This window comes from Microcaecilia unicolor, chromosome 4, assembly GCF_901765095.1.
Source record: "Microcaecilia unicolor chromosome 4, aMicUni1.1, whole genome shotgun sequence".
Taxonomy (NCBI): domain Eukaryota; kingdom Metazoa; phylum Chordata; class Amphibia; order Gymnophiona; family Siphonopidae; genus Microcaecilia; species Microcaecilia unicolor.
This window is the reverse complement of record NC_044034.1, coordinates 141,486,241-141,511,418: the sequence shown is the minus strand read 5'-3', so window position 1 is coordinate 141,511,418 and position 25,178 is coordinate 141,486,241. Positions and strand designations below refer to the sequence as shown.

At 43.6% G+C, this 25,178-nt stretch overlaps 1 protein-coding gene across 1 annotated transcript in view; it reads right to left on the bottom strand.

Moving 5' to 3' along the window:
• Nucleotides 1–25,178, bottom strand: part of DCDC1 (doublecortin domain containing 1) — a 556,169-nt gene that overhangs the window by 515,597 nt on the left and 15,394 nt on the right. The window contains exon 2 of the mRNA XM_030200682.1: nt 8,059–8,320. The gene's annotated coding sequence lies outside the window, so the exon portion shown is untranslated. The remainder of the gene's footprint in view (nt 1–8,058; nt 8,321–25,178) is intronic.

Sequence of the window (25,178 nt, the reverse complement as noted above, 5' to 3'; positions counted from 1 at the left end):
AGTAACCTATTTTACCTCTGTAACTGGATCTTAAAAATCTCCTTGCACAGTACCAACTCAACTGCTTTATAAGATAAAGTGAAGATACTTACCTGTAGCGGGTATTCTCCAAGGACAGCAGACCTTATATTCTCACATGTGGCTCTGGAGCTTGTAGCAAGCTTTAATAGGTTTTTGAGTGCAAGACATGCCCCACCGAGCATGTGTGACCACCTTCTCACCTGCCTTGAACGCGCAGGACCAGAAGAACAACATAAGGCATAAGAAAAAAAGGAGACAACTTCAAGGAGAGGTGGGAGGGTATGTGAGAATATAAGGCCTGCTGTCCTCAGAGAATACCTGCTACATGTTAAGTATCTTTGCTTTCTCTGAGGTCAAGCAGGCCTATAATTCTCACATGTGGGAATCTCTACCTACCAGGCTCACTGAGAACAAAAACAGGTGGTCAATTAGATCTCGCAACAGCAAGGACAAAAAAGTAATTCAGATGCCAAGGGGTCCTGATTTTTGAGGGAGATTTTAGTACATAACCCAGCCCCGCCCACTCTACCTCATGGCCCCTGGCAAACCTCAATCCCACAGCCATTCCAGAAAATAGTTTATTTACACTAGTGACAGCAGGGATTGATAAGAGGGAGTGTTTCTGTTCACGCTATTAAACCCCCTATCCAACATCTGTCCCCCACAGGGACATAACCGTGAGGAGGCCTCGGCCCACGCACTTTGAGCTTAAGCCCACTCCAAAATTGTGGCCCTGGTTGATTTGCTGGTGAAGCTGCCCAAGCCCCACTAGTTGAAGAGGTTCACTATATGAGCAGTGCAGCACTCAGCACCATGCTTCAACCGCCAATGCCGGCCCTCCCGCATATGCTCAGTTCAGGAACTTGAAAATGGAAAATAAGATGATACCTTTTTATTGTACTAGTCTAATATCTTTTTCAATTAGCTTTCAGAGGCCAAAACCTCCTGCCTCAGGTCAGGTCAGTATACTGCTGTTATGGTATCCTCTCCTGACCTGAGGAAGGAAGTCTTAGTCTGTGAAGGTTAATCAAAAATGTATTAAAACCAGTCCAATACAAAGGTATTTTCTATTTTATGATTTATTTGCATTTATTAACCTTTATTAACAGTTACCACATTACTTTATCCTAAATTCAAAATAAAAATTATTTTCTGTACCTTTGTTGTCTGTCCATTTACCTTTTCTAATTGTGTTGGTCCCAGTCTCTTGATTCTGCTTTCCTTCATCTTCTCTTAACTTTCTCACCAGCGTTTCCTGTTCGTTATTTTTCACTCTCCTTTTTCTTTGTTTTCTTCAACTTATTTTTCTGTCTCCGGATTTAATTCATTCTTACTATCCAGTCTTTAATTCTCTTTTTACATCATCTACCTATGGCTTTTCCGGTCTTTAGTTTCCCTCTTTGTACTTCACCTACGTATGGCTTTTTCATCTTTTCCTCAGCCTGTACTCCCCGTGCCCCTTCCTCTTACTCTCCAGTCTTTCACTATCCTCTCCCCCTTTCCATCTAGGCAGCTCTCCTCTTTTCCTCCATACCCTTCCATCCATCTCCTCTCTTCCTCTCCCCATCCTTCCAGTGTCTCCCCCTTTCTCTATGCATCCTTCTATCCAGCGACATCCCCTCTCTCTCCCTAACTTTCCATACAGCACCTTCCCTCTTTCTCTACCAATCCTTCCATCCGTCATCTTCCCTCTTTCTCTCCCCATCCTGCCGTCTTCCTTCTTTCTCTCCCTATCCTTCCATCCACATCTACCAAGCGCCCAATCCTTCCATCCAGTGTCTCTCTCTCTATATATATCCTTTTCCATTCAGCATGTCCCCTCTCTCCCTTCTTCCAGTGTATCTCCTCTTTCTCCCCCTACCCTTCCATCCAGCATCTTCCCTCTTTCTCTCCCGTCTTTCCCTCTCTATCAATCTAGCCAGCCCTTTCTCCACAGCAGCTTCTCTCTCTCCTGCCCTCCTGGCTCCATGTGCCCTCTTTCTACTCATCTCTCTGTACCTCTCTTCCATCCAGCTCCCCACTCTTCTACAATTTTCTCCCCTTATGCCTCTTTTAGCACCTCCTGCCTCCATCTCCACATCCTTTCCTCCCCCCCCCCCCCCCCCAGTATCCGTTTCCTGGCCACTGTTACTTCTCCCCATGAGCAGCAGCGGCTGAGGCAAAACAACAAAAAAGGGAAGTGGGGAGCCGCAGCAGCAGCCTTCAAACATGCGCTGCACTGTTGGCTCTACCGGTCCTCTGACCCCGCTGATGTCAACTTCCCAATCCAGCTGGGTCAGAGGACCAGAAGAGTCAACAGCGCAGCACATTTGAAGGCTGCTGCCGCAGGCCCGCACTTCCATTTTTTGTTGTTTTGCCACGGCCACTGTTGCTCATCAGGAAAAGCAGCAGCGGCGTGGTGGTAGCAGGAAGTGTTTCAGTGGGAGACTTTCCTGCCTTGGCGGGAGTGCAGGAGATGACCCTGAATGCGAGCGACTTGGCAGGTCTGGTAATTAACCTGAAACTATATACAATATGAGTGAGAGTGCAGCCTGGAATAGAACTGTGTGTCCAAACCAACTGTCATGTTGGGTATTCTGCTCAAGGCAGTAAAGAGATATGAATGTGTGGACTGAAAATCATGTTGCAGCCTTGCAATTCCTTCAATGGAGGCTGACCTCAACTGGGCTACTCATGCAGCCATGGCTCTGACATTGTGAGCCCTGAAATGACCCTCAAGGGTCAGCACAGCCTGAGCATAAGTGAAAGAAACGCAAACTGCCAGACAATTAGAAATTGTGGGTTTCCTGATGGCGAACCCCATCCTATTGGGATCAAAAGAAACAATAAGTTGGGTAGAATGACTGTAGGGTCTAGTCTGCTCCAAGTAAAAGGACAATGTTTGCTTGAAGTCCAAGATATATAGTGCGCTTTTGCCAGCATGGGCATGAGGTAGGGGGTAAGAATGTTGACAAGACAATTGACTCATTCAGATGGAACTCCGACACAACCTTAGGTAGGAACTTAGGGTGCACACAGCAGAGGTCCACTCCGTTATGATGAAACTTTGTATAATGTGCATGTGCCACTAAGATCTGAAGTTCACTGACCCTGCGAGCTGAAGTAACAGCCACCAATACTATGACATTCCAGGTCAAGTACTTCAGATGACAGGAATCAAGGGGCTCAAAAGGAGCTTTCATCAGATGGATTAGAGTATGACGTTGAGGTACCTTGACACAGGTGGAGGTTTGACAGGGGGCTTTGTCTATAGCAAACCTTTCATACAGTGAAAAACTAGAGGCTGTCCAGAGATGGGCTTACCCTCTACATATTGATGATAAGTACTAATTGCACCGAGGTGAACCCGTATAGAGTTGGTCTTGAGACCAGACTCGGAGAGGTGCAGATGGTATTCAAGCAGGGTCTGTGTAGGGCAGGAAACAGGATCTAGGGCACTGCCCTTGCACCACATGGCAAACCTCCTCCATTTAAATCATTTATAATTTTTCATTTTACAAGAGTCACTTGCAAACAGTAATACAGAGATGATTGCACATTAATACAATATAAGAAGAAAACAATCCTAACTAGATATATGGATATTATACAATCTTTCTCTTTCTTAGACCACAAAGTGAAGAAAAATAGGGAGAGTGAAATAAGACAAGGAGATCAATTAAACAGTAAACAGAAAAAAGAAAACATGGTATTAACCTGATTATCCCCAGATATTACTCATCTAATACATTATTCCACATTGACCATCTGGTTGGCTTTCTCAAGACCAAATACGGCGTATAATCAACTCATTTCATCGAGAACATACTTATTGTCCAGGTTTTAGTTAGAAATAATACATCTGATTACATTATCTCTCTCTTTTAAAAAACAGAAATTATTTAACGATACATATACTCAAGCCTCTAATTCAAATCCCACTGATTAAAGCAATCCTAGTTTTCACAAGCTTCACTCCTTTCGAAGTAATAATTAAGGAAATATTTCTGAGGAAAACTTTAGGAGTCATACCTGGAACTCTGGGAAAAACAATAATCTCGACATTAATCATCCACAAAAACATCCACCCCATCATTCAAAGTTTCTGGCCCATTATCATTTTCAAGATCATAACCACATCTTGCCTGTACAGAACTTCATCTGTCATATCAATTTTTTCACTCTCAGAGGGTTCAGTCAAATTGTCCATGCAACTCTCCAACAAGATCATATCTGAAACAAAGCTATTCACTACCGCCAATAGGTCCCGAAGCGCCTTCCAGATGGTATTCAATGTAACCTCCACGGAAACCAAAAACTCCACGATGATTTCTCTTGAGGTGTTTAGGAGTGGTTCCGCTGATTCGGGTTCTGCTGTAAACGTCCTCTGTTTCAGCATATGCCTCTAACTCACTCCTCCACTCCTTTGGACATGGTAGTTGAATAATTCAGGAGCGATGGAGTTGTTTTTCCAGGTCCAAGAGTGTCAACACTCCTTCGCTGGCACATAATGAAAGGACTCGCCAACCCTTTCATCTGGGGCAGTTCGATGAGCAGCGGTCCCGCACTTGCTGCTCAGGGGACAAAACGTGGCCATCAGCGGCTGACCGCCGGTTGTTCCCTTCCTCTCAGTGAAGGAAAATGCAATTGCAGAGAGGAAATTTACATAAAGAAGACAGAACCTCAGAGGGCAGCTGGGCCGTTGGGCATACGAACTCCAGGTCACCATCTCACCACTCTCCCAGTTTGGGACGCTCTTTGTCTGGTTTCTCCTCAGAGGCCTGTCTGACATGGGTAGCCCTTCAGCATAGCCCTCTTAGTCATTGAAACACGGAAGCCCCTCCACCACTACAAGGTGGTGTCCCTTCGGATGGGTACCTCCTCTATTTAAAAGAATAACATTTCTTACTGGAATCTTTCCTGGAAGCCAGCAATACTTTGGAGACACCTTCAGGAAGATGCAAGGAAGCAAATTTCTAAGCTCTCAAAATTCAGGCTGTGAGGGCCAAGACCAGAGGTTGGGATGTACAAGAGACCCCTCATTCTGTGTGATGAGGATCAGAAAAGGACTCCATGGTTTTTTGGAGGATACTCCAGAAGAAGCGGGAACCAGATCTGCCGGGACCAGTAGGCAGCGATCAGGATCGTGATCCCGCGGACTTGCTTGAGTTACAGCAAAGTCTTCCCCACAAAAGAATGGGAGGATATGCATACAGGAGTCTTGTCTCCCAGTGAAGGAGGAAGGCATAGCTAAGGGACTATTGGACTGAGTGGCAAAGAGATCCACCGAGGGGGTGCCCCATGATCGGAAGATCTCACGGGCAATGCCCATGCTAAGTGACCACTCGTGCATTTGCATGACCCTGCTCAGCCAGTCGGCTAGGCTGTTGAATTTGTCCGCCAGGTAAGTGGCCTTGAGGAGCATCCTGTGCTGGTGTGCCCAGTGCCACAACTGGCCGGCTTCTTGACACAGATGGCATGAGCCGGTGCCCTGCTGCTTGTTGGTGTAGTATATGGCAACCTGAATGTCTGTTTGAATGACTACAATTGGTTGCTCAGCTAATCTCTGAAAGCTAGAGCATTCCAGATTGCTAGGAGCTCCAGAAAGTTGATGTGGAGATCTGGTTCATGGGCTGACCAAGCACCTTAAGTGTGAAGTCCGTCTAAGTGAGCTCCCTACCCTAGATGGGATGCAGCCATCATCAGCACCTTCATGGGCTGTGGAATTTGGAATGGTAGTTCCAGAGTCAAATAGAATAGAATTGTCCACCAGAGCAGGGACTGAACCAGCACTAGCATAACTCAGATGACATCCTCTAGGCCTACACTACTGGGAAGCTAGGGTCCATCTGGCAGTTCTCATATGAAGATGTGCAATGGGTGTCACATGAACAGTAGAGGCCATGTGGCCCAACAACACCTGCTGGGCTGTGACCTACTGAGTTGCTTGGACTCGAATGGCGAAGGCGACAAGAGCGACTGCCTGTGCCACAGGGAGAAAAGCCAGAGTCAGCTGAGTGTTTAGCAGGGCTCCAATGAACTCCAATCACTGAATATGAAGCAGATGGTGTAGTGTAAAATAAACCCTAGGACTCTAGCACCCGAATAGTCCCCTGCATGGACTCCTGAGCACCATCCTTTGACGTGCTTGTCACCAGTTAGTCATTGAGATAGGGATACACATGGACTCCCAGTCTGCACAGCGATGCTGTGACTACTTCAAGACACTTGTTGAAGACTATGGGAGCCGATGCAAGGTCAAAAGGCAACACGCAATACTGGAAGTGACGTTTTCCCAGCCGAAACTGAAGATACTTTCTGTAAGCTGGAAGTATCAGGATATGAATATAAGCATTCTTCAAGTCCAGAGAGCATAGCCAATCATTTTCCTGAAGCATGGGAAGAAGGGTGCCCAGGGAAACCACCCTGAACTTTTCTTTGGCCAGGAATTTGTGCAGGGCCCTTAGGTCTAAGATGGAACGCATCCTCCCTCTTTTCTTTTGCACAAGAAAGTATATGGAATAGACTCCCTTCCATTCTTCCCCAGGTGGAACAGGTTCGACCGCATGGGCCTTTAGAAGGGCAGAGTGTTCCTCTGCAAGTACTTGCTTGTGCTGAGAGCTGAAGTGATGTGCTCTCAGTGGGCAATCTGATGGTCTCTGTCACCAATACAGGGCGTAACCGGATCAGACTATTTGAAGAACCCACACCAGTCGGAGGTTACAAGAGGCCACTTGTCTTGGTAAAACTTCAGCCTCCCCCAGATTGGCAAATCATCTGGGACAGTCACTTGCACAGCAGCTATGCTCTGATGGAGCCAGTCAAAAGCTTGTCCCCTGCTTTGACTGGGCCTTAAGAACATGCTGTTGATGAGAACAAATGCAAGGGGCTAAACCTGCTGAGGCTGGCGAGAAGAAGTTGTGCACCTATGCCTACTACTACTACTACTAATTATTATTTCTATAGTGCTACTAGACATCATACACTGCGCTGTACACATTATATGCAGGTACTTTCTTTGTCCCTGGAGGGCTCATAATCTGTTTTTGTACCTGGGGCAATGGAGGTTTAAGTGACTTGCCCAAGGTCACGAGGAACTGCAATGGGAATTGAACCCAGGTTGCCAGGATCAAAGCCAGCTGCACTAACCATTAGGCCACTCTTCAGCCTCTCTAATAGGTACTCCTCTTAGACTTGCCAAAAAAACCTCCTAGAAGTGTCCTTGCCAGAGATGGTCCTATTGCACCGACTGCAGCGCTTGAAGTCACTGGCCAAACCAAACAACTCAATGGTGCTAAAAAGGCCAAGTACTAGAAAAAGGAAGAGAGCAAAAATCACAAATAAAATATCTTCAGATAAGAAAGCTTTTCTTCTGTGAAACCTAAATATTAAATACTACAGTAGGAATGTATCTTGGTGAACTCTCCGATTGGCAAAGCAGCTATTTTCAAAACGGATACCACAGGACTGTGGTAGGTTTCAGAGAAGAAAAGCTTTCTTATCTGAAGATATTTTATTTGTGATTTATTTGAGCAATTTTACTCCAATTGACCTCCAATGCAGACGTTTGTATGCCAAATCATGGCCCGTATTGGGTATTTTTATTAAGGATCTCTTGATTGCTTCAGAGCTGAAGGCCTTTTTGTGCTTTTTTGTGTTAGAGAAAGCACACAGAGCATGCCTCATTGGAATTATTTTCAAACTCTGTAAATGTGTGTGTCTGCCTTTATTGTGTGTACCGTGTATATCTGTGTATATCTGTGTATATCTGTTATAAAGCAGGTAGACTTGGGGAAAGATTTAGTACTGCTGTAGTGGTTATCCACTGTTTTGGATCCTGCCATTTACATGTGACCTAGATTGGCCACTGCTGAAAAGAAGATACTAACCTTGATGAACCTTTGGTCTGACCCATTAGGACAGTTCTTGCTTCTCACCTCATTCATACTCATTAGGGATATCCTGAAAAACTGAATCATTTGCAGCCCTCAAGGACTAAAGTAAATACTACGGGAGTATGCAAATGAGTTGAAGTGAAGGCAAAAAAATGTTACCAACCGTTTTTAGCTTCTTGCCTTAGAGTGTGCTGACATCATAGTCCAAGCTCCTCAGAGTGACTGGCATATCCAAAAAAGGATAAAGGAAAATGAGGCAGCTAATGCATTCCATGCGTCGGAGCCGGGGTAAGCACAAAATGCCTCATTAAACATCTTTTTCACTATATTCGGTCTCCCACGCAGCCTCCGCTTCAGCTTTCAATAGCAAATATTTTTATTCAGCAGCCTGCATAAATAACTCTTCACCTCAGTCTTCTCTTGAGCTGCAAAACAGGTGAATGAACCCTTAAGTCATGCAGTGTTTCAAATGATCAAATCTAACTGCATTTTCCTTCTTTACTCCTACTTCACCTGCAGCACATTAGACAAGGTAATAATTTATGATAATCATATGAAAATATACAATTAATATTCATCACCTCTCATGTCTCATCACTTTAGTTGATCAGGTAATGCAGATGTGGAAAATGCTGTCAGATTTCTAATTGCTTTGTAATGGGCCTGAAACAGGAAAAATCATAAGACCAACAATCTGTCACTTGTCTAATACTTTAACTATCTATCACTAAAAAAACTCATTAAAGAAATTGCTAATGAGCTACAAAAGACTATACTGGAGGTGCTAGTGCAGTACATCTTTAAATAACACTGAAAATTGCTTACATGATTCCCAAGGCAATTGCAAGCATTTTGGTGGCAATTCTGTATAAAAGATGTATTTTAATTGTATATTATACCTCTAGGTCTTATTATTATGTTATAATCTACCGCATCAAAAACTTCTTAATAAAAAGGTATAATTCTCCATGTAAATATTTCAGAATTATCATGACTCTTGTCTTTTTCCACAGGAAGTGTTTTTGTTCAAATTTCCTTCAGTTGCTGATGTTCTTTTGCTGTCTTCGCTGCCATTCATGTGCCTTTATTCAGGCTATCTTCTTTTTTTTATGCACTTAGGGGCTGAGGTACCAAAGGATTTTTACCTTGAGGAGTACAGTTTCGAAAAGCCATTAACCCAGCTAAAATGGCTCTCAAACTTGCCCCCTATTAACCTAGAACAGAGTATATACAGGGTTCCACAACGGAGATAATAAAAAGCAAGGTTTTTTAAAAACCCTATATGCTAGTACATGCATGTAAAAAGCCTCTTCTAATATTACTTGTCACGTAAGAGTATGTGCGCTTCAATGAGGCTTGTACACAACTTTACAGGAGTTACAATTTAAGCATTTATTTGATAAAATATGGGTGTTCGCCTGCTTTAATCTAGGGGATTTATGCTATACAGCTAGTGCCATTGAAAATTCTTCGACAGCCTCAACACTATCTCGACAGTGCCTAAAATACTCAAAGTCCTCTAAAGGGCAGGAATTCAAAATGGAATAAACTTGGAACAGTCAGTCAGTGATGTTCAGCCACTATCCCAATAGCTCAGCAGATGAAGTGAGGACAGCAAAAATACCCTCCTAGTTCAAACTGCATATCCATCCGAATAGGGGCTGAATAATGCTGCTATCTATACAGCTAATGCTAGTCACTGCACGATATATCTGGTCTCTGCTGCTACTTCTGCAGACAGCGGCACTGAATATATGATTTTACACATCACAGCTGCTGTTTAAAACAAATACTGATGACAGCTTAGAATAATGACCCCTGTATTTTCACATGAATGCACCTGAGTTCTAAAATTGCCCCCTTTTGGAGGTACATTTAGAAACATAGAGACATTATGGCAGATAAGGGCCAAAAGGCCCATCCAGTTTGCCCATCCTTAGTAACCACTAACTCTTCCTTTCCTAAGGGATCCCACATGCCTGTCCCACGCTTTCTTAAATTCTGACACAGTTCTCGTCTCCACGACCTCCACTGGGAGGCCATTCCATGCCATCCTTCTGGCCTCCACCACTCTTTCTGTTAAATAGTATTTTCTTAGAAACCTCCTAAGCCTATTTACTCTCAAATTCATTGTATGCTCCCTCATTCCAGAGTTTTCCTTCATTTGAAAAAGGCTTGCCTCCTTCATTTGAAAAAAGCTCATATATTAACGCTACTGAGGTATTTAAACGTCTCTATCATATCCCCTTTTCTCCCGCCTCTCTTTCAGCATATACATGTTGAGGTTCCTAAGCTTGTCCCTATATGTTTTATGACCGAGACTGCTTACTAATTTTGTAGCCGTCCTCTAGATCGACTCCATCCTGTTTATATCCTTCTGGAGGTGCGGTCTCCAGAATTGCACACAGTACTCTAAATGGGGCCTCACCAGAGACTTATATAAGGGCCCTATCACCTCTTTTTTCCTGCTGGTCATCTCCTTCCTTATGCAGCCAAGCATCCTTCTGGCTTCGACCGTCACTTTTTCTACCTGTTTGGAGACCTTAAGGTCATCAGACACAATCACCCCCAAGTAAGGTCATCAGATACAATCACCCCCAAGTCCCGCTCTTCTTTCATACACAGAAGCACTTCACTCCCTATATTGTACCGTTCCCCTGGATTCTTGTAGTCCAAGTGCATGACCCTGCATTTCTTAGCATTAAATCTTAGTTGACAATTATCGGACCATTCCTCAAGCTTTGCTAGATCCTTCCTCATGTTATCCACACCCTCTGCGGTATCCACCCTATTACAGAGTTTGGTATCATCCGCAGAGACAAATCTTACTAAACAGCCCTTCTGCAATGTTCCACAGGTTTGAAAGGCAGAGGAGTGGCTGGCTTTCTAAAATAGGGGAGCTAAGGGCAAGCACATGGTTTTTCTTTGAGATATGCTTTGCAATTGAAACCTCACTGTCTGAGATAATCCACATTTTCTTCATTTGCTCTTCCTCATTTCTACCTGGCTAATTCTTTTGTACCTTGTCTTGTGTATAATTTAGGGTATATCTATACCTCCCAGCTCTGTGGTTCAGCCACAATACCTTAGAAGGAACAATACACCCAAGGCTGCCTTAATGTGTCCTCTATTATGGGGAATTACATCTATTTCTCTGTGATACCTAGACTTCTGATTCACCAGAGCAGTGCACACACTCTGAGTAATACAGAAACTAAGTAAGTAAGTAAGAGAAAACTACAGATATGAGAAATAATCTTATAACGTTTTTATTACCCACCAAATAAATGCAATGCAGGATCAATAGGTAAAGCAATATAAGCATAGGATTTCTCATAGGAAGTAACAGACCATGACCAAATTAGGTAGCATGGTATCTGAATACTTCCCAGATTGCTCTTTATTAGATACCTCATTGAGTATTTGTACAATTAACAGATCTCACTGAGAATACAGAGTATTGCTACATAAATTTACCTTTATATCTGAGACTTCAAAGAATATGCAAGCACAGGTACAGTCAATTATGGGAATATAATACCACAGCTACACATAGGTGTTTTCTGGGTCTGAGTCTCTAATGTTTTGTTTTACCACTCAATAGCCAATTAGTAGATATAAAAGACTAAAAGTTACTTATGAGAAAGCAATTGGGTTACTTGCCAATTCAGATACAATTAATTGGTTTCTCATGAGGGAGCAGCTCTGTAGCTGTCTCTCTGGCTTGAAGTAGGAAGTACACTCATTTTTATATGTCCACTCAGGATATGGATAATATGACAGTGAGCACACCATATTGGATCTATGCTAATGTCCAACCCTGTATAGTTAACACTGATTGGCTATGGTAATAAGTTGGTTAATATTTACTGGAAAGGTCAACAATAGACTAGTTTTTACTGGAAATCTAAGTAATCTTCCTGAGAAGCCATCTTTGTTCTGTTTCCCAAGAACATCTGTGACCACACTGTTGCTAAACGATGTTACTCTGTTCTTTCCCACTCACACCCCCTTCCTCAAAACTCTTTCTGAGATACCTGGTCATCTTCCTGTGGAATTATTCAGTTCTGTTATTCTGAACATCTGTTATCACTATATTGCCACATTCATGCAACTCTGCAAGTTAGGCCCTCCCTCCTTCCTTATTCCTGCAGATGTCTGCTTGCTCTGCAGTGTCTCAATAGCTCAGGAGTCTTTGAGCAACATTGGAGTTCAAGTCAGAGACACAGGCCTGTAAGTTTTTCTCTCATTTTAGATCCTGAACCAAAGTCAGGCCTTTGGTCTTTCCCAGTATGGCAATACTTATGTAATAATAATATTCACTTGGGAGTGATTGTGTCCGATTATAAAACATACATACCGCATGTGTACCAAGACTGGGCATATAAGCGTGCAGTTGACGAGATATGCACTACACACTATTTTAGAACTGAGTATAAAGCCAATATATAGCCAAGTACGCATCGGCAAAAGAGGCCTGTTTGGAGTGGAGAAGGATCGTTTACTGGGCAGGGTGGGAATGCACTCACATATGATGTATTCTATTAACATCGGACATGCATGTCATCAAAAGCTAATGTTAACATTTACACCTGCTTCATATAATACCCAGAACGGAAGGAAGCTCACTCTTTGGAAATGGAGAGTTGGTTGGTGCTTGAGGCTGCTCTTCTGCATATCAGTGCATGGTGAAACAATCTTCTATTTGCCCTCCTTTACCCATTCATATTCCACATCCACCCACTCTGCTCATTTCTGTCCCGCTGTTTCTAAATCCATTTCCATCACAATCCCCTCTTGCTTTTAACTTCCTTCTCTACAGACCCTCCATTCCAGACCCTCCTCTCTCCTGCTCCAAAGCTGTGCCCTTTTGTGCATGTACATGTGTGCATGTCCCCTGTCCATGTGAGTGGATGTGCCTCCATGCTGGTGTGCTCCAGCATCTGCTTTCACATGCCCAGAATGCAACGGGCCCTTAATGAAAGTTTTCCACTTTAAAAGAGAAAACTTAGAGGTCAATTTTCAGAAGTCTGTGGTCTGCATAACATCTTTTATAGTCAATATTTATGCAGATTTTCAGAGGCAGAAAGCATACAAGTACTGCCAATGAATATCTACATAACTTTATACAAATTTCTTATTCATAGTAACATAGTAAATGTGGGCGGATAAAGACCTGCACAATCCATCAGTACGCCCATCGAGGTGGCCAGAGTTGAATCTGGCATTCTGTTCAGGTTACACTTCTTCATGATTAAACACTGGTATACTTTACCTCCATCTCTGCCTGCCAATTTTGGGGCACAGACCTTAGAAGTCTGCCTGGTTCCAGTCCTACTTCCCAACTACTGGAGTTGCCATCAAAGCCTACTTCAGCCTTGATCCTGATCTGTTTTTTCTATTTACGAGATCCAGACCATAGAAGTCTGCCCAGCATTGGTCCTACTTCCTAATCTCTGCAGCTGCCGTCAAACCTCACTCTGGTTATAAGGTCATTTACGTTTTGCTTTAATTGGATTCCTTCCTTTTTCTATATAGTGATCCTTTTGTGTTTACCTTGAATTCTGACACTGTTTTTGTCTTCACAACCTCCCATGGGAGGGCATGCCAGGCATCCACCACCATTTCTGTGAAAACGTATTTCCCAACATTGCTCCTAAGTCTCTCATCCTGCAATCTGAACTACTACTACTAGTTAACATTTCTAGAGCGCTACTAGGGTTATGCAGCACTGTACAATTTAACAAAGAGAGACAGTCACTGCTCAAAGAACTTACAATCTAATAGACAAGTGAACGGTCGGTCCGATAGGGGCAGTCAAATTGGGGCAGTCTGGATTCACTGAACGGTAAGGGTTAGGTGCCAGCATTGAAGAGGTGGGCTTTAAGCAAAGACTTGAAGACGGGCAGGGAGGGGGCTTGGCGTAAGGGCTCAGGAAGGTTGTTCCAAGCATAGGGTGAGGCGAGGCAGAATGAGCGGAGCCTGGAGTTGGCGGGGGTGGAGAAGGGTACTGAGAGGAGGGATTTATCCTGTGAACGGAGGTTACGGGCGGGAATGTAAGGGGAGATGAGGGTAGAAAGATAGTGAGGGGCAGCAGACTGAGTGCATTTGTAGGTAAGAAGGAGAAGCTTGAATTGAGTTCTATCACATCCCCGTCTCTAAAAATGATTAGTTTGCATATTAATACTTTTTAAGTATTTAAATTCTATATCATATCCCCTCATCCCTTCTTTCCTCTCGGGTCTGCAAGTCTCTTCTCATACACCTTTTGACACAAACCCCATATCATTTTCGTTGCATTTCTCTGAACTGCCTCAAGTCTTTTGATGTCCTTAGTGAGATACGGAGAGGCATAATCAAAAGGGGCGCCCAAGTTTTCCTGAGGACATCCTTGAAGGATGTCCCGGCGAAGGGGCAGGCAAACCTGTATTATCAAAACAAGATGGGCGTCCATCTTTTGTTTCGATAATATGGTCAGGGACGCCCAAATCTTGACATTTAGGTCGTCCCTAGAGATTGTCGTCCTTAGACTTGGTCATTTCTGATTTTCGGCAATAATGGAAACTAAGGATGCCTATCTCAGAAACGACCAAATGCAAGACCTTTGGTCATGGGAGGAGCCAGCATTCGTAGTGCACTGGTCCCCCTGACATGCCAGGACACCAACCGGGCACCCTAGGGGGCACTGCAGTGGACTTCAGAAAAAGCTCCCAGGTACATAGCTCCCTTACCTTGTGTGCTGAGCCCCCCAAAACCCACTACCCACAGCTGTACACCACTACCATAGCCCTTACGGGTGAAGGGGGGCACCTACATGTGGATATAGTGGGTTTGTGGTGGGTTTTGGAGGGCTCACATTTACCACCACAAGTGTAACAGGTAGGGGGGGATGGGCCTGGGTCCACCTGCCTGAAGTGCACTGCACCCACTAAAACTGCTCCAGGGACCTGCATACTGTTGCGATGGACCCGAGTATGACATTTGAGGCTGGCATAGAGGCTGGCACAAAATATTTTTTAAGTTCATTTTTGAGGGTGGGAGGGGGGTTAGTGACCACTGGGGGAATAATGGGAGGTGATCCCCGATTCCCTCCGGTGGTCATCTGGTCAGTTTGGGCACCTTTTTGTGCCTTGGTCATAAGAAAAACTGGACCAGGTAAAGTCATCCAAATGCTCGTCAGGGACGCCCTTTTTTTTCCATTATGGGTCGAGGAAGACCATGTGTTAGGCACGCCCAAGTCCTGCCTTCGCTACACATCCGACACGCCCCCGGGAACTTTGGTCCTCCCCACGACGGAAAGCAGTTGGGGACCCCCAAAAAAGTGGCTTTTGATTATGCCGATTTGGGTGACCCTGTGAGAAGGATGCTCATCTTCCGATTTGTGTCGAAAGATGGGTGTCCTTCTCTTTCGAAAATAAGCCAGACGGCCTCCAAAATTAAGCATGATATTGCAAATGGGGCCTCACCAACAACTTGTAGAAAGACTAACATTTCCTTTCTTCTACTGGATATGCCTCTCTCTATGCAGCCTACCATCCTTCTGGCTACAGCTACCGCCTTGTCATATTGTTTCACTGCCTTAAGATCCTATGACACTAACACCTCAAGGTCCTTTTCCATTCTTTGCTTACCAGTCTCTCATCTCCTAGCAAATACAATTTTTTTCGGTTTCTAGACTCCATGCACATCACTCTACACTTTTTTACTAAACATTAGATCACTTCTTATGTTGTCCACTCTGTTGCAAATCTTTGTGTCATCTGCAAAAAGTCAAACTTTCCTTTTAATTCTTCGGCAATGTCACTCACAAATATATTGAATAGAATCGGCCCCAATATCGATTCATATACAATATGCTTGCTGTTTGTGTGGTAGCACTTATATGTTTAGCTTATATGGGTAACAGCAGAATAAAACTTTTGGCTGGCCTCCAGATGCCTCAAATCCCCACTCCCATTGAAAAACTTAACATTTCATTGTATATTGACTTATATGTACTAAAGTCAGATTGTCCAGCCTAATATTTGTACCTGAAAGGGCTTACCCTATACAGTGCAATTGAAATTATGTGCACAAATCCGGTCATATTCTGGATTTGCGCATGCAGTTTAATTACTTAGCAAGCCAATCAGCATCGATAATTGCCACTTAACAAGCAATTAGACACTAATTGGTATTAATTAGAATTTACACACACAACTTGCTAAGCAAGTTTTGTAAATTGGTGCACGCAAATTCTAATGCATACTGCCATAAAGGGGGTATTTATTTATTACATTTGTACCCCGCACTTTCCCACATACAGCAGGTTCAGTACGGCTTACATTGTAAAAGAAAGCATCTTACATGACAGAAAATAAAGCAAAACAAGAAAATGTAGGAAGAGTATTATAAACTGTGATGATCATAACTACTTACATAGTGAAAAAGCATTACAAGGACATGTGAAAAGAATATTATGAATTGAGAAAAACACAGTGGCAACAGCGCCCAGGAATATATGAGTTGGAATAGGAAGGTAGACAAGGATAGGATAGGTAAAAGGGAAGGAGATAGGGAGGGGGAGAAGATAGGGGATTGAGTATAAGGGATTTGAGAGTAAAGTCAAATGTGTCATTGGGGTCAAAGTTCGTGTCGACGTCGTAGCAGGAGTATCGTAGGTGGGCTGGTAGAATTAAGTTGGTCCGCTAGGGTAAGCTTGCTTGAAAAAATTGGACTTTAACATTTTCCTGAAAGGTAAGTAGTTGTTAATTCCTCGGATGGGTCTTGGGAGAGCATTCCAAAGTTGACTACCCAGGAAGGAGAAACTGGAAGCATAGTATGTTTTGTATTTGATACCTTTGCAGTTGGGGAGGTGTAAATTGAGGTATGTTCGTGATGACATTGTTCTATTTCTAATTGGAAGGTCAATCAAGTTGTTCATATAGCTGGGGGACTCTCCTGATATGATCTTATGGATCATTGTATGGACCTTGAAGTGTATTCTCTCTTTGATGGGGAGCCAATGAATCCTTTCTCGAAGGGGTGAAGGTATGGCCACAGGTGTGGAATGGGCGGGTCGTGGGCATTATACACTTGCTCCGTGCTTAACTTAAGCACCGGTATTTACACTGAGTTTTACTTGGGATAAATGGACATGCCTAGAGTTAGGTGCAGGCATGGACGCAAGGCATATTCTATAAAACCGCTACATATATTCTATAAACTGCGTCTAAATCTAGATGCGGTCTACAGAATATGCCTAGGTGGAAGTTTTTTTGGTGTGATTTTTCAGGCACTATATATAAATCTAGTCCTACGTGAATGGGACCTGCTACTGAAAATATTCTTCTTCTACACTGACCTGATAGACAAAATAGGCACAATCCAAAAACTATTAGTTCTCTTCCTCCTTGCTGAGTTTGTGCACTAAAGTATTTGGCAAAAGTAATCACACCCTTGCAAATCTTTTTACTCTACTGCCTCAAAAATGCTATTTGAAATGCTTTAAACAAGAAGCTTCTTTCACTGATGTACGCAACATACTCTATTATTATTATTTATTGCATTTGTATCCCACATTTTCCCACCTATTTGCAGGCTTTATGTGGCTTACATAGTTTTGTTATGACATTGTCATTCCAGGATATCAGGTACAATTGGTGATGTGCAGAGATTAAGTAAAGGAAGAAAGAAGGGGGTGATTAGGGTTGAGTATAGAAGGTGATCTTTCAAAGCTGGGTGGGTTGGTGAAGTGGATTAGTGAGGTTATAGGTTCTCTTTGTAGGCCTTTTTGAAGAAATATATCTTCAGAGATTTGCGAAAGTTAGTTATTTCGTCAATTGTTTTCAGGTCTGTAGGTAACGCTTAAGAACAAGTATAGAATAATCAAAGCGTAAATAAGAATAAGAAACCAAAGTTTAAGTCTTTATATCCTTTGTCACGGCAAACCCAAAATATCTCTGTTTAACATACATTAAAGAGGATCATAGGTTAAATAGAGCCCACCAACATCCAGTCACTATACTTGAACTGTGTAATCCGTTGGGTTGGTCGTGAGCCCTTGGGCCCTGGCTGAGACCAGCAGGGCGCCGACCCAGGCCAAGGGAAGACCGACCCACAACCACACACCCCAGCTATACAATACCCCTAAGCTACCCCTCCCCGCAGTCCCTCAGGAAGAAGGGAAATAGGCAAACAGGCGGGCCTCGCGGCCGAACCGGAACCCACGCACAAAGAGCCATTCGTGCGGGCCTCACGGCCGAACAGGAACCCAGACACACACAGGAGGGGGTGAAAGAACCCAGAGGGCCCCCGGGACCCCAAGATGCCAGGCACGCACTGAACACCAGCGATAGGGCAGAGGGAGAAATGAAAGAACCAGAGCGGGCCACGCCCACCCAAGGGACTAGTGTAGGACAGGGGAACTAACACAGCAACCCCCCTCCACCAGGGTAGGAAGCCCCAGGCAGAAGCCACAGGAACCAGACACAAAGGAAAGCAGACAGAGGCAAACAGAACACAAAGGGTTAAGCTTGTAGAGCCAGGCGGCACACCAGGGAGAGAGAGAGTTCCATAAATCAACAATCAGAGAGAACGCCTCCCGAGAGGGAGCAGGGCCCATAGAACAAACACACTTGCAGAGGCAGGAACACAATACACACAGTACACAAAGGGTTAAACTCACTGAGCCAGCAGGCCGGGACACTGGGAAGAGAAATCCTTAGAGTAAACAAACAACTGGAGAGGACGCTCAGACGAGAGCTGAACAAAGCCCAGCCCCCACTGAGGAACAAGCAGCTGGCTTCCCACCGAGAGCTGCAGCCAGCGAAGGGAAGCCCAGCTGGAGGCAAGAGAACTAATTATACACACACACACACACTCTGCCCTCAGCTAACACAAACAAAGGGAAAGGAAAGAAATCCCTGAACAGGGAACTCAGATCAAAGTCAGAGCACAGAGCCCGTTCTGACCAAGAACTGCGGCTTTCAAGTCACCATAAGAGTGAAAGTAACGCGAAAACAGAGGAACTCTTCAGCTGCAGGCTAAAGTACTATCCCCTGACGTCAGCACAAACCCTGGCAGCCAATCAGAAGAGACTCCCCCCTCCCCTTCAGCCAAACCGGCAGAATCATAACAAACTGATTCAAATATTCCTGGATGAAAATCAAGCTATTTCTGTAGTATAAAGTGAATCTGAAGCAAAGATCTAAACACGTCAAGCACAGAGCTGCTTAGAGAAGTCTGGAATAAAGTTATTCAGAGGTACAGTCCAAGGGAATGGTATAAGACAATGTCAATGTTTGAATAACCCTTGGGACACTGTCAGGTCCATCAGTGTAAAGTGGAAACAGTATCAACACACAGCCTCAATCAGGCCTTACCTCCAGAGTCAATAGCCATGGGTTAAGGAAACTGCTCAAGCCTAAGATAACTTTAAAGGAACTACAGATGTCTTAGACTGAGACTAGGGAAATGCTGAGTACAACAATGGCAAGATTACTCTATAAACATTGTCTATACTGAAGATGGAAGGGGGTAATTCTGTACAGGTTGCCTAAAGTTAGGCATCTAAAGAGTGCTTGCTAAGTGCAAATTCTAAATTTAACGTAAATCTGCAGTGAGCGTGAAGCTTTAGTTATGAGCACTTCTGCAAGCTCAATGGCGGGCATTTAATGCAACAGTGACACAGGAAACTGACAGTATTCTAAAAGCTTAGAATGTAAGTGCTTTGCATGCTCCTGCCTCGCCCACATTTCTCTCACACTTATGCGCTGTAGCACTTCGGCTCTGACACTATGGAACAGCGCCTAAGAGCAATTTAGAGCCATTAGTGCTAATTAACTCCAATAATTGTCAATTATTGGTTGTTAATGTTAATTTGCATTATGTGCATCGCCAGCAGTAGTCTATGACCTGCGGTGCAAAAATGTATGCACAAGATTGCAGAATGAGGGGGATAACGTGACACGTGGAGGGGCATTTTTAAAAGGATGTTCACGTCAGAATTGGGACATCCTGTTCATAACTTGCAAAAAACTGTCCATCTCACAATCATTTTTGAACAGGAAAAATGTTGGGGTTTTGGAGGTTCCTGTTCAAAAATACATGAGAACGCCCAAAATTAAAATTATGAACACCAAAGAAAAACAGGGATAAGGACGTCTGCCTTGCAGCATTTCTACAAAAATGGCAATACAGACGTCCCTGCAGAGCAGAGGGGCAGCCTAGTGGTCAGCACAGTGGACTTTAATCCAGGGCACCCAGGTTCATAATCCACTGCACCTCTGTTATTTTAAATGCTGAGCCCTTCAGAAACAGAGAAATACCTACTGTACCTGAATCTGCATCACCAGCTTGCAAATGTGTTTAATATTTAAGTACAGTACGGTATATCTCTGTTTTTGGAGGATTCACAATTTAAAGATTAAAAAAAAAAGAGAGAGAGAGAGAGTTTAAATGAGGTTTGAACCTTGGTGCCCTGGTTTACAGTCCACTACACTGACCACTAGGCCTACTACTACTTATCATTTCTATAGCGCTACTAGACGTACGCATCGCTGTACACTGGACATAAAGAGACAGCCCCTGATCGACAGAGCTTACAATCTAATTAGGACAGACAACCTGGACAAATAAGAGACAAGGGAATTACTAAGGTGGGAATGATAAAACATAGGTACTAAACAAGTGAGTAAGGGTTATGAGTTAAAAGCAGCATCAAAAAGGTGGGCTTTTAGCTTAGATTTGAAGACGGCCAGAGATGGAGCTTGACGTACCGGCTCAGGAAGTCTATTCCAGGCATATGGTGCAGCAACATAAAAGGAACGGAGTTTGGAGTTAGCAGTGAGGAGAAGGGTGCAGATAAGAGAGATTTACCCAGTGAACGGAGTTCCCAGGTAGGAAGAGTGGAGAGGTACTGAGGAGCTGCAGAGTGAATGCACTTGTAAGTAAATAAGAGGAGTTTGAATTGTATGCGGAAACAGATAGGGAGCCAGTGAAGTGACTTGAGGAGAGGGCTAATATGAGCATAGCGACACTGGCGGAATATAAATCATACAGCAGAATTTTGAATAGATTGAAGAGGAGAGAGATGGTTAAGTGGGAGACCTGTGAGAAGCAAGTTGCAATAGTCTGAGTGAGAGGTGATAAGAGTGTGGGTAAGGGTTCTGCTGTGTGCTCAGAAAGGAAAGGATGAATTTTGGTGCTATTATAGAGAAAGAAACGACAGGTTTTAGCAGTCTATTGAATATGTGCAGAGGAGGAGAGAAAGGAGTCGAAGATGACCCCAAGGTTACGAGTTGATAAGGCAGGGAGGATAAGAGTGTTATCCACTAGGCTACCCTTGAGACCTGCTTGAAACTGTGTTCAGAATGCCCATAATACCTAATGTTGTCAGGAAGCCTAGTTTTCCTTTCTGGTGTCACTTTCAGAGGTGCGGGAGGGTATAGTAACCACTGAGGAATTCGTGAGGAGTCATGCCTTAATCCATCCAGTGGTCAATCAGGGCACCTTTTTATAACCCGGATGTGATTGAAACAGGTCTAACGCAGGATGTTCTTCTTATTCTCCTTGGATGTTTCTTCCTGTTTGATGATCTCTGTTGGACATCCTAAATTTGGACCCACCCTAAAAAAGCTCACAATACAGCCTCTTGGTATTTGGATGTCCTACACTACAGTGCATCCAAATTCTGCCTTTTGAAAATCGAGGTTTGGGTGTTTTTTGGCAGATGGATGTTTTGGTGGGCATTTTGAGATGTTCATCTGCTTTGAAAATGAGAACCATGGTGTTTGCAAAGAAACACTTAGGGGACAATGCATGCACGTGGGAGAAGGATTTGCTGTCTGATGAGACCAATATGGAACCTTTTAGTTCTCAATTTTAAGCAAAATATGTGTCATAAAACAACCATGGACCTCATGTAAAATTGAGCCACAACTGTCAAACTTAAACTGAACCGAGGCAAAACCAAACTCCTGGTTTTATCCAGCCAGCACAATCCTACTACTTATCAAAGCCTCGATCAACAATTTTACACAATTGAAACACAAATACTAGGAATCATTCTTGACAAACATCTGACCCTTGAAGATCAACTTGCTGCAATCACGTCAAAAAGCTTCAAAACACTATGAAAACTGAGAAGAATCAGAGACAATTACCCTAGACAGTCATTCCATCTTATAGTACAGACACTAGTATTGTCCCAATGTAGCATAGGTAGGCTGCAAAGAAAACCTACTATGATACGGTATATAAATGGACATAATTAAATTAATATTTAAACCACTTTAACCACAGAAAGGCAATATATCAAATCCCATCCCCTTTCCTTTGTGGCTTTTCCCAGGTCTGCCTTAATAACAGTTTATGAACTTTTCCTCTAGGAGTTTGTCCAAATCTTTTTTTTAAACCCAGCTAGGCTAACTACTTTTACCACCTCCTCTGTCAACGAGTTCCACAGCTTAACTATGTTTCAGTTCCTCTGTATCATCATCTTTAAATACTTTTTCTGGTATGGGCAGCTCCTTTACAACTTCCTCAGTAAAAAACAAAGCAAAGAATCACACCATCGACACCAAGGCCTCCATATGATGGATCAGAATTTCATGATCTGTCAAACTGGAGTTCCACTGTCTGTTTAACTGTATATATGATGCTGTATTTTTCTTTTTATAAATGTAAACTGTTCTGTTTTGCAGTTGCAATAAGATACGGTATATAAATGGACATAATTAAATAAATAAATAAATAAATAATGTGAGCAAGTGCAAAGTGATGCATGTGGGAAAGAGGAACCCGAATTATAGATACGTCATGCAAAGTTCCACGTTAGGAGTCATGGACCAAGAAAGGAATCTAGGTTTCGTCGCTGATGATACGTTGAAATCCTCTGCTCAGTGTGCTGCTGCGGCTAAGAAAGCAAATAAAATGTTAGGTATTATTAGGAAAGGAATGGAAAACAAAAATGAGGATGTTATAATGCCTTTGTATCGCTCCATGGTGCGACCGCACCTCGAATATTGTGTTTGATTCTGGTCGCCGCATCTCAAAAAAGATACAGTGGAATTAGAAAAGGTGCAGAGAAGGGCGATGAAAATAATAAAGGGGATGGGACGACTTCCCTATGAGGAAAGGCTAAAGCAGCTAGGGCTCTTCAGCTTGGAGAAAAGGCGGCTGAGGGGAGATATGATAGAGGTCTATAAAATAATGAGTGGAGTTGAATGGATAGATGTGAAGCGTCTGTTCACGCTTTCCAAAAATACTAAGACTAGGAGGCATGCGATGAAGCTACAATGTAGTAAATTTAAAACGAATCGGAGAAAATGTTTCTTCACTCAAAGTGTAATTAAACTCTGGAATTCGTTGCCAGAGAATGTGGTAAAGGCAGTTAGCTTAGTGGAGTTTAAAAAAGGTTTGGACGGCTTCCTAAAGGAAAAGTCCATACACCGTTATTAAATGGACTTGGGGAAAATCCACTATTTCTGGGATAAGCAGTATAAAATATTTTGTACATTTTTGGGATCTTCCCGGGTATTTGTGCCCTGGATTGGCCACTGTTGGAAACAGGATACTGGGCTCGATGGACCTTTGGTCTTTCCCAGTATGGCAATACTTATGTACTTATATACTTTATCCAATTCTTTTTTCAAACTTCTTCATGGATCATTCAACATAGATAAGAACATGTTGGAGCTAGGCCCTGCTCAAAAGCAGTTGTCAATTTTTTGTAGTCCTGGAGGGGCATAATCGAACGGCGCCGGCCAAATAGATGGCCGGCACCGCAAAGAGCAGTCCCGAACCATATTATCGAAAAAGATGGCCGGCCATCTTTCATTTCGATAATACGGTTGGGGCCGGCCAAATGTCAGAGATGGCTGGGTTTGAGATGGCCGGCATCGGTTTTCGCCGATAATGGAAACTAATGCCGGCGATCTCAAACCTGCCAAATCCAAGGCATTTGGTCGTGGGAGGAGCCAGCATTTGTATTGTACTGGTCCCCCTGACATGCCAGGACACCAACCGGGCACCCTAGGGGGCACTGCAGTGGACTTCATAAATTGCTCCCAGGTGTATAGCCTTGGGTGCTGAGTCCCCCAAATCCTCCCCAAACCTACTCCCCACAACTGTACACCACTACCATAACCCTTAAGGATGAAGGGGGGCACCTACATGTGGGTACAGTGGGTTTTGGGGGGTTTTGGAGGGCTTAACATTTACCACCACAGGTGTAACAGGTAGGGGGGGATGGGTCTGGGTCCACCTACCTGAAGTGCACTGCACCCACTAAATACTGCTCCAGGGACCAGCATACTGCTGTCAGGGAGCTGGATATGACATTTGAGGCTGGCAAAAAAAAATACATTTTTTTTTGGGTGGGAGGGGGTTTGGTGACCACTGGGGGAGTAAGGGGAGGTCATCCCCGATTCCCTCCGGTGGTCATTTGGTCAGTTGGGGCACCTTTTTAAAGCTTGGTCCTGAATAAAAAAGAGACCAAGTGAAGCCGTCGAAATGCTCGTCAGGGCCGGCTTTCTTTTTTCCATTATTGGGCGAAGCCGGCCATCTTGTGAGCACGCCCCTGTCGCTACCCTACCGACATGCCCCCTTGAAGTTTGGCCGGCTCCGCAACGGAAAGCAGTTGGCGGCGGCCAAAATCGGATTTCCATTATACCGATTTGGCCGGGTTCAGGAGATCGCCGGCCATCTCCCAATTTGTGTCGGAAGATGGCCGGCGATCTTCTTCGAAAATAAGCAGGATAGACACCATATGAAAAATGCTAGTACCAATAAAGATGTCACGCCTGTGGGGCAGCACTTTACAAAACCAGAACACTGTACCAGTGATTTCATGGTGAGAATCCTGAAAGGGAACTTTAAAATAATACAGGAACGTAAGACATTTGAAGTCAAAATGATTAAATATTTTGACACCCACCACACAGAACTTAAAGATCTGGGTTTTCTAGCCCATCATAAACCATAAAATTGTACTGCTTTGTTACCCTCCTGTCTCCATCCATATCTCCCTGTCCCTCATCCACCCGACTCTTCCTGTCTCTCACCTATCCACCCCCATCCTGTTAGACTGTCACTGGAATGCTTTGATGTTTCACTTATATATACTGTCATCTACCAACATTTGCTTATTTCCGATCTGACGAAGAAGGGCAACCTTCAAAAGCTAATCAAGAAATGTATTATGCCCAATAAAAAAAGGTATCATCTTATTTTCTTTTCTATGTTTTATTTTGTTTTATTTCTATTGATTACCTTTAAAAGTGGACTAACACGGCTACCACA